Source organism: Strongylocentrotus purpuratus, unplaced genomic scaffold (assembly GCF_000002235.5).
Source record: "Strongylocentrotus purpuratus isolate Spur 01 unplaced genomic scaffold, Spur_5.0 spur5_scaffold_5, whole genome shotgun sequence".
NCBI classification, from domain to species: domain Eukaryota; kingdom Metazoa; phylum Echinodermata; class Echinoidea; order Camarodonta; family Strongylocentrotidae; genus Strongylocentrotus; species Strongylocentrotus purpuratus.
Genome location: NW_022145611.1, coordinates 8,776,919 through 8,786,629, shown reverse-complemented (window position 1 = coordinate 8,786,629; position 9,711 = coordinate 8,776,919). Strand labels below are relative to the sequence as shown.

The 9,711-nt window shown below is 36.1% G+C and overlaps 1 non-coding gene across 1 annotated transcript; it reads left to right on the top strand.

The window, feature by feature from the left end:
* The first annotated feature begins 9,081 nt into the window (after window positions 1-9,081).
* TRNAS-GCU lies at window positions 9,082-9,163 on the top strand. Its single transcript has one exon. It is a non-coding gene; the product is annotated as a tRNA-Ser (tRNA).
* Window positions 9,164-9,711: the final 548 nt, after the last annotated feature.

Below are 9,711 nucleotides of genomic sequence, written 5' to 3'. Positions count from 1 at the left end.
AACTTAAACCCAATGCTAGGGCTAAGCTTTTTTTCTTCAAAATCAGGTTCAACAAAGCAAGTTAGTCTGAAGTCTTAGTTTTCATATGTTACAAATTATAAACAGAATCAGTAGAAGACGGATCTATTTCTTTCAATAGAGTGCATATAAATTTATTTTGTATTCCTCCATTGTGATGTTCACAGATTTTCATAAGTTACATATGCCAGGTTTTAGAGTCAGTAGACCATGATTTATCAATCCACATACTTATTGATTATTTGCTAAATCTGTCTAGCTAGCTAACAAGCCATTTTAAAATGTAGGTTAAGTGGAATTTGCTTTGTCAAGCAGGTGCACATAAGGGCCTTCTATATACATGAAGGCACATGAGCAAGGTGGATGAATAGCCTCCACTATTTAAACTAAGAGTGGGATCAGTTTTACATGATTTAACATCTGTAGATAGATCTGTAGAGGTTTTGGAGTTTTTAATTACAATTTCCTACACAGGTATTCAAAGGAAATAACAGTCTACATGTACAATACCTGACTAAAAAGTGTGATAAATAGAATTTTCTACTTGATATACATCCTAGTAATAAGAAGTCAACTTTGTAGCTCTAATAATCACACTCACTGATCATGCATATCCAGGATGAAACAATTTTTTTGTTTTAAAGTTGTACAATTTCCTTCTAAAAAGACACAAGGATTCCCTATCAACAACAAAAAAACATTAAGGAAAAGAAAAAGGCAGAGACAAAATTGAGGAGTAGGAATGGATCGAAGAAATTAAGGAGATGATGAGGAAGAAAAAAATTGATACAGAGAATAATAATAAATATGAGTAAAAAGAAAAGAAAACAACAACACCAACACCTCTACTACACATACATTTCATTTAGATCTCTCGTAATATAAATTTAAATGTACATGTATTTCCTCCCTCATATTCTCTCCTGCTAGGAATAGATACCCCACATTTTAAGACATCTAAAATGAAGATGCCAGTAAATGAGGTACTATCACAAATTAATAGCTTATGAAACGTTTATTACTTTATCAGATGTCACTCTCAAACTTCATGATGAACTTGACACCTTGAGTGAAATGTCCATACCGGTAGTTGAACCCCCAAATTACACTTGAAAGTCTGCAAATTAAACTCTTCCCATGCACCTTAGGGAACCCATCTCTACAAGCAGGCAGCTTTGTTATGTATGCTCGGAAATCCATTTCAGTGTTCCACATTCATACAGTGTACAGTCAACTTAAAGTATTACTTTGATCTCGAAGAGTTTGTGCAAGTTTCACTATAGAAACTACACCCAAAATAATTATAAAAGTCATTTTTAAGGAGAATAGTTGATGCAGGCTCATCATATGGGTATACATGTATGCAGAGACTTAACTTCTATGCAAACTCAATTTCCTTTAACAGGTAACCATTTAAATGTCTCTTATATCTTTGAGGGATGTTTTTTTTTAGTCTTCAAAGGTTAGGGTAATTAGAGGTGATTGGTCCCCCCCCCCCCCCCCCACATTTTGTCATATAATCAGAGCTGCCATATTGTGCGACCCAAAAAAGGAATCATGATGGCAAAAAAAAGGAATTTCAAGCAAAAAAAAGGACTTCATGAAAACGAAACTTACAACCATGCACGACACACTTCCAATGCAGAAATGTTCATTCATCATGCTGTTTTTTTCCATACAAGCAGGTAATTTTTTGGGTGGTTATTTTGGTATTATCGGCATTTCATTATTTTTGAGAATATTTTTCTCTTCAAGTATGTTTTAAAATTAGTTTTCTATTGAATTTGTGATCAAATCACCATTTTAGGGCAGTTGTTTGACGGGCGGTACGTAAATAAAAATAAAAATAAATAAATAAATAAATAAATAAATAAATAAACAAATAAATTAATTTTTAAAAATTTAAAAATTATTAAAAAATGTATTTTATGAAGAAAAAACGTAATACCGTAATTTGGAGGAAAAAACAGAGTAATTCCGGCAAAAACGGAATGGTTGGCAGCTCTGTATAATGAACAGTCCATGAACCTAAGCCAGAGAATTGAGTAGGAAACAGCAGATCAATGACGGGAAAACACTTCACAAATTCTAAAACCTACATCTATCATTTCATAATATACTTCCGTAAATTAGTTTTCCTTATGGAATGAACAATTCAATTTTTATGACAGGTAAATCAATAAAGTGTACCATTAAAAAGTCAAAACATTGCCCACTATAAGCTAAATTGCTAATAAAACAGTTTATTTCTCTATCAACTGTCAACCTCAAAACTTCATGATAAACCTGACACCTTGAGTCACCCGTCCCAACTTGGACCCCCAAATTACCCTTGAAAGTCTGCAAATTCAACTCTTCCTTCCCATGCACCTTGTTTAATAATTGCCCAAAATACACCCCTCCAGCAGGTGAATGTATGACACTGTTTCCTCTGCTGAGCCCAATCCGTCTTGGGAGGGTGATTAGAGATTAGGAACACAAGGGGACTTCCGTCATATCAAAGAAGAGCTTGGACTTGAATTGTTTGAGTCCCAAATTTCCTGTTTCCCTCACTTCCTCGTCGCAATATCAGATCGTGACGTTTCCTATTATTCTCTGAAGACGATGTGTCTAAAGGCCAACAGGTGGCAAGTTGGTATTGTTTTCATCTTCAGAATCTAAGGCTGTACTATTTATTGTCTCTTCAAATTTTTTCATTTTCTTGTGAAATTCAATTATGAATATTCATTCATAAATCAGTAAATTTTAATACAATATATATATATAATTTAATATTTTTTATGCATGGGTTTAAGAATTTTTTAAATTTTGAATACTGCTTTTTAATATCCTCTTTAATCCTCAAGAACATCCAAGCAGACCGACAGCCCTGTAGACCGCCAGCCCATGAAACAGACAGCTCACAAGACCAACATGTTCTTATGGGCCTTCTGACATGTTTGTTGCCGTCGGTCTTGTGGACTGTACATGCACTCCTTCAATCTTCGAAGGATAAAGAAATAAGACTCAGACAAATGACTTAACAGATAGTTAAACCTTCAACTTTACTTTTTAATTTTAAAGGAACAAACTTGAAATGTCTGAATTATACACCAGATGACTTGGAAAACAATAAAAAAATCTTTTTGGACAATATCTGCTCTTCCTGCAAATGCAGGTAAAGGTCATTTTCTTTTATTTCAAGTGATATTAATACCACTCCAGGACATGTAATTCAGATAATCAGGCTGAGTAATACCGACAGACTTCAAAGTCGGTCAACAACCATTAACAAAGATCACAAACTCTCAAATGGCATATGCTGTATGGAGAAAAAGACTTTGTTTTCCAAAATATCATTTCCAGACAGAAGTATGCATAGATGGCCTGATGCCTGCATGGATGGAGCATTTTATATTTTCAGATGCTGAAAGGGCAAATGTCAGGTTTTCTTCATCTTTTTAATTTCATATTTTAGATGCTTTAACTTTGATCATGATCTTTATATACAAATTTATGTTTCACCTTGTTTTACCACAGAATCCATAGACATCATATATAGAATTCAGGGAAAATTGAATAAAAGTGGGAAGAGCTAATTCATCAATATTTGAAAATCTGCTATTTCATTTATAAACCCAAAGTCACAGAAGTCAAATATGTAGCTTAGCCTCTCAGAAAATCCAGATTTGACAAAGTAACAAATAACTTACTTTTTATTACTGAGTAATTGCAGTATGATGTTTTCTTAAATACTCTGAATTATCATGTCTACTACATTTTCTCTTCTATTCATCAAGTCTTAACAATGAGACCCACATTTTTATGCTGTTACATGTCATATTTAAAATATGAAGGCAGATGAAGGAATTTAAAGAGCCATGCTTTTCAGGGAACATTTTTTCTCTGATGTTTTCCACACTTGCTAAAAAACTAATGTAAACACTCAAAATTATCTTTCACCTCTACCCAGAACTCAACCTTCTCTTTAAGTTCTTAATAACATACATTTTACATCTTATGGGAAATAGACAATTCATCTGTTCAGAGCCAGAAGGGCGTTCTATGTAACTTGTACATTATCTATACCCTTCAGGCTCCAAACAGACACATTCTTTGTTAGCTTTTACCCATGGCAATTACCTTGAACTTGAGTGGTTATCCATCAATATGCAATTTATAATTGATACCAGGGGCATCCAATATCATTTTCAACACTTTCTGTAATTCATCATTCCTTTGAATGGACTATGAACAGTTGTCATGGTGATTTAATTGTCATGGCGATGACCTTGAAACTGGTAAATCATCCAATACCATTTACTTTTTTAGTTAACAAAAAAAGTAAGCAAGACAATATCATAATTTGTTGTGCAATCAATCATTTCTGATCATCCCTTATTAATTGAATGTTGACTGTTGTCATGGTGAAATATAATCACCTTATTTGGATATCAGGGCCCTGTATTACAAAGAGTTGATATCAGTCGCAACTTATTTTCGTTTGATATCGATTTAAAGTAAGTTGCGATTGATATCAACTGTTCGTAAAATGGGACCTAGGTCTAGTGTAGTTTGCAAGCACAGACTCTAATATGACACTTTACCATAATTCTTAAAGCCTTGAGTAGAGCCTAGATTTGTTAGTTTCTAGCTGTGTCAGCAGCTAAGTACAGAGCTTATTGTAGTCTCATATTGCAGACACTGTTTCGCACAACGACTGACAAGGGTTTGTGCCTGCAAACTAGGTCAAGTGGTCATGCAACCATACTAGTATTTCAACACATTATACAGAATACCACTTCTGGGGGGTGTTTCACAAAGACTACATGTAAGATTAACTTTAAGTTAGATTTAACTATGGCAGGCCATTCATGCTACTGGTTGCTCTCACCATTATGATCTTTAGATGATATGTTTTCCTTCAATAATGAATTATCAAAAAAATATGAATTCCGTAGATTTGAGACCATGATTTGTACGTCCCTTGAGACCAAAGCCAGTAAATGGTGATAGCAAACAGTAGCATGAACAGCCTGCCATAGTTAAGTCCATACATGTAGATCTTAGTCTTTGTGAAACACTCCACTGGACATTCCCTTTAAATGTACTAGCAATTATAGTGAGGGTGTACAATTGGTATGATGGTAATGACCTTCAAATGACCTTGGTCATTAACCAACTATTACAGATAATAATCTCATTACAACCAGCTGCAAATCCATAAGGCTTTCATCACTTGTAAATATTCTGTTTGATAATGGGTCATTAGGAAAGTTAAGAAATGGCATTAGTTTTCACAGGGTCCATGGTCTTCAAATAGAAATGAATCGATGAATCATTATTGATAACACTTCAACGCAATTAATTATTTTGTACAATCAAGATACATGTAGCTATTTTTCTTTATTTCTTTGAATGCTCATTTGAAAAAATTAAATTAAATTAAATTAAAAAATCATAATTGTTTCAAATGTGGTGCCTCTGCCTTTCAAATTCTCTTTCTCCCCACCCCTTTCTCTCTCTCTCTCTCTCTCTCTCTCTCTCTCTCTCTCTCTCTCTCTCTCTCTCTCTCTCTCGCTCCCTCCCTCTCTCTCTCTCTTTCTCTCTTTCTGTTACTCTCTTACATGTACCTCGAACAAACCAGTTCATATAAGTTAGAATGATACCAGTAATCTACCACAAGATGGCGCACTTTACACTGACATGTACTGTAGCATTGCACAATATATTTTTGTGTGTTCACTTTCAATTTATTTATTTTCAACATTTATTTTCTTCCAATTCTTTTTGAACTTTTGAAGTATAAATGCTCAAAAGTTTTCAAGGATGCCTGAAAATCATCTGTCTTAAATATATTAAGAAATAAATATCATACACAAATATTGGATGCTCCAGCATTAATTTCAAATATCCTGAGTGATGTTATATTTCAACAAGGTCCCAGGTCAAGGTAGAAATATAATGAAGGGGAAGTCTGAATTTGGAGGTAAATATGGTATATGACTAATTGACTATATGTTATATCGAATAGAGAAGTTCATGAAATACTTTTTACATAAAATTTAGGTATTTGCGGTCTGAGCAAGACAATGACAGTTTACCCCATCGATGAGATCTGTTTCAGCTAGCTGAATTAGAATGAAATTATCTGGAGAGAGCCTCAGAGAAGAAAATCATAACAAAAATTATTTTATGGTTGAACTGTGAAATTGATTGGAAGAAGAATTCATCAGTCATTGTAAAATGCAGCCTGATCTTGAACCTTTTCTGAGGCCTATGCCCTTAGACTCTTGTAGATGCTAACAATTTGGTGGAATTGTGTAGTCTCAAAGACATAATTAGAAAAATCAAGATTGTTATCCTTTATCATTCATGAGTCTACTTGTTTAGACCTATTGATTTATAGCAAGACTGCAAGAATCATTTGTTAATGTTGACCATTGAATAGGAAAGTTAGTAAATGCCATCAAACATGATTTACACGTCTATAACTTGTTAGATGCTTCCAGATAGTTAACTAGTGAATCTAAGCTGGGATGTCATCCTCCTCCATTTTCAAATCTAATTTAAGGTAGTCTACAATGCCAAATTCTTAGCATCTGGCAGGCCCTAAGCAGCAGAAAATTTGTGTGGTAAAGGCCATTCCATTGTTTCAAGACATATTCGAATATACTAATTACTCAGATTTTCCCTGAATGTTCCTATAGACCCTATTTGGATATTGATACGTCGGCCTTGTTCGTTTGATAAAAATACACTGAGCTGCCATGCTACAAGTGCTACCTGCAAATGATTTTGACGAAAATTGACTGACTAATGAGCATAGACCTCTGTAAAAAAAAAAAGGAGAAAGACAAACACGACCGCATCTCCATATACTGTTTACAGATACCATAGACCTCTTGCCAGGCTTTCATGCATATCAATTAATTATCATGGCTTGAATTATTCTTGGAATCTTGTAAGAAATCTCTGGAATATAACTCTGTCAGTCTGTGATTAACCTGCTTCTTTCATTTCATGTTACTAATAAAAGAAACTTTTTAACAACATTACATTTCCCAAAATTAATATTTTTTTTAATGACGAATGAGAGGGAAGGTGAAACTGAACATTCAAATCAATTATCTGTAGATTGTCTGTCTGTACTAGGCCTACCGCCTAGTCTAAAAATAAAATATAACATTCCAAACCACCTGACTGACCTCATGAATATGATTGATAATAGATACTAAATATAACATAAAGCCACGGCGCTAGTTCAGAAATGTATCTAGACTTTGACCCGTAACTCCAGCGTGGAGATACCCTATTAAAACATACCGAAATTGATTAAATCTTCAAATCAATCACTTGTTCAAGCAAAGGTCATGATTTAAAAGTCATTAGATTATGTTTCTAGATCTACATCTAGGGTCTATAAAACTTTCTCTTCTTCTTCTTCTTCTTCTTCTTTGGGTTAAGTCTAGACCGAATTTTCCGTCTCTTTCGTTCGTTAGCCTCTTATTGGGGTAGGGTCGGCTCTCTCTTTAGAGACGGAAACCGCCTATACACATTCCCTTGATAACGCCACGGCCATTTCAGGTCGTAGCGTTTTGCCCCCAAAATCCCCCAAAATGTCATTTTACCTCATGCATTGATTATTTAAAATTAGGAGAAGGTTATATTACATCGGTTCCACTTACCAACTTGACTGAAATAATCCGTTTGATGGTCCCTTTTAAGAAAATTATGGGTCAAAATCGACGTCCATGTTGAAATCTTGCAAGCCGTGTTAAACTCTCGCTGCGCACGGAGTCATCTAAATCAATCTCATCCCTTCTAGTCTACGCCGAAGGCAAAACGATTATGAAGGAAAAACTGTGATAACGCCATTACGAACGTGTAGATGGCGCACAGTTTTTCCTTCATAATCGTTTTGCCTTCGGCGTAGACTAGAAGGGATGAGATTGATTTAGATGACTCCGTGCGCAGCGAGAGTTTAACACGGCTTGCAAGATTTCAACATGGACGTCGATTTTGACCCATAATTTTCTTAAAAGGGACCATCAAACGGATTATTTCAGTCAAGTTGGTAAGTGGAACCGATGTAATATAACCTTCTCCTAATTTTAAATAATCAATGCATGAGGTAAAATGACATTTTGGGGGATTTTGGGGGCAAAACGCTACGACCTGAAATGGCCGTGGCGTTATCAAGGGAATGTGTATAGGCGGTTTCCGTCTCTAAAGAGAGAGCCGGCCGACCCTACCCCAATAAGAGGCTAACGAACGAAAGAGACGGAAAATTCGGTCTAGGTTAAGTCTACCTCCTTCACAGTTGAAGATTCTTGCAGACTGATGAGTGTGTGTGTGTGTGCTTACGAGGGCAAGGTGCATGGTGTAACGGGATTCTCCGAAAAAAATTCTAACACTAAAAAAGGGAAAGATAATTAATAGAGGTTTACTCACAGACAGAAAATTGCCGTCTCTCGGCAGCTCGGAGGTTCAGCCTGGCAGGCGTTGCAGATTGGACTTGCCGGGCCCTTTCCACTGCCGTGGCGCTGGCCGCGTGTGGGCCGGAGTCGCTGATCTCAAACCGGCCGCCTGAGCTGCAGCTGATCGACTAATTTCCTTCCAGTTCCAGAGACAAGACAGACTTCAAACGCCTAAGCTTCAGCTCGGAAACGTGTACTTTTGATTTCATCAAAATAGTACTTCATACAAAGGCAAATGCATTTCATGAGAATAAACTTTTTAGCTTTTCTCAACGCAGTTCAGTGGAGTGCCTGATCACAACAGACGACAGTGCAGTACAGTTACAGTGCAATATAAAAGCAATGCATGCGCTGGCTGGCCAACACAAATTTACATTATATGGGACTAGAATACAAATAATAATTTGGTATCTGTGCTTTGTTGACCTTTTCGGAATTCAAATTTCAAATTTTTCAGCATTTAGATTGTAAATAGCCGTATAATCGTGTCAAGAGTTAGATAATATCATCAAAACTTGTCAATTTGAAATTCAATAAAGTATTTCTATATGGTCTAAACGCATTACATATATGTACGGTATAGCATCTACCTACAATATATTCAGACGAGGTGGCCGAGTGGTTAAGGCGATGGACTGCTAATCCATTGTGCTCTGCACGCGTGGGTTCGAATCCCATCCTCGTCGAGATTTTTGGTTTTTTTTGCATTTTGTATTTTTTTTTCTTCACACAAGCTTATTCTGTTCTGTTATTTGTATTAAATCTAAATCATGTAATCGATCAGTGGAAATCCACTTTCATAAGATTCATCATTTTGAAATCAAATTCCTTTAATAATCCACTCCAAATTGTAGAAGGGGCCCCAAATAAATGGGCATCCAAGTTCATGACCCCCCCCCCCCCCACCACTCCGTGAACGGAGGGATACCATGCGTGTTCCCAAAATGTCCGGTAAAGGGGTACTTTTCACACACCAAAGTCCGGCTCGTAGTACACAAAAATCCGGCCCGTATTGACTTTACACACCGGACTTTAATAGGGGGGTGTTTTCAAAAGGAGGGAACATGCATATGCATACCCTAAATAACACTGAGTGGGGGGGGGGGGGTGGGGTGTTTATCCCTTAGAGGCTTAGTATATACAACCCTGGTCACACCCACGTGACCAATTAACACCATGCAGACCGGCACCAACATTTAAATTAGTACCTCCTTCGATCAGCCAAGAGTAAAAG